This window comes from Lucilia cuprina, chromosome 6 (assembly GCF_022045245.1).
Source record: "Lucilia cuprina isolate Lc7/37 chromosome 6, ASM2204524v1, whole genome shotgun sequence".
NCBI classification, from domain to species: domain Eukaryota; kingdom Metazoa; phylum Arthropoda; class Insecta; order Diptera; family Calliphoridae; genus Lucilia; species Lucilia cuprina.
This window is the reverse complement of record NC_060954.1, coordinates 13,730,411-13,731,163: the sequence shown is the minus strand read 5'-3', so window position 1 is coordinate 13,731,163 and position 753 is coordinate 13,730,411.

Here is a 753-nt window from a genome sequence, read left to right as displayed (position 1 = left end):
ACTATAGACTAGACTATAGACTAGACTATAGACTAGACTATAGACTAGACTATAGACTAGACTATAGACTAGACTATAGACTAGACTATAGACTAGACTATAGAATTTCGACTAGACTATAGACTATGGACTAGACTACAGACTAGACATTTCCGGTCTAGCATTTTTTAACACTAAGCATTACACTACAGGATTCCACTACCTCAATAATATCGTTTTAATAGACATCTTAAACCAATCAAATGTAAATCCTTTTATGAGAAGAGATTCGTTATCTAAATAATGTGAAAAGTCAATAGAAAAACATACAAAAGTAACATTAACATTAATATTTATAAGCAAAAGTTTTGATCTGCCGCCATACATACATACATACATACATACATACATACATACATACATACATACATACATACATACATACATACATACGTACATACATACATACATACATACATACATACATACATACATACATACATACATACATACATACATACATACATACATACATACATACATACATAATCGTGCAACAAACACTTATCATATGGAAAAACAAACACACTCATACTACCATCAAACCAACAAAACAGCACATCATAAACCACACACTTAAATATATATTTTAGTACGAGTTATATCCTTCCTAAAATTTATTTCCCCCCCCCATAACCACCTACACCCACACACGAACACACTTTTCCTATTGCACGTGTAGATCATTAGTTATTATTTGTTTGTTTCTCTATA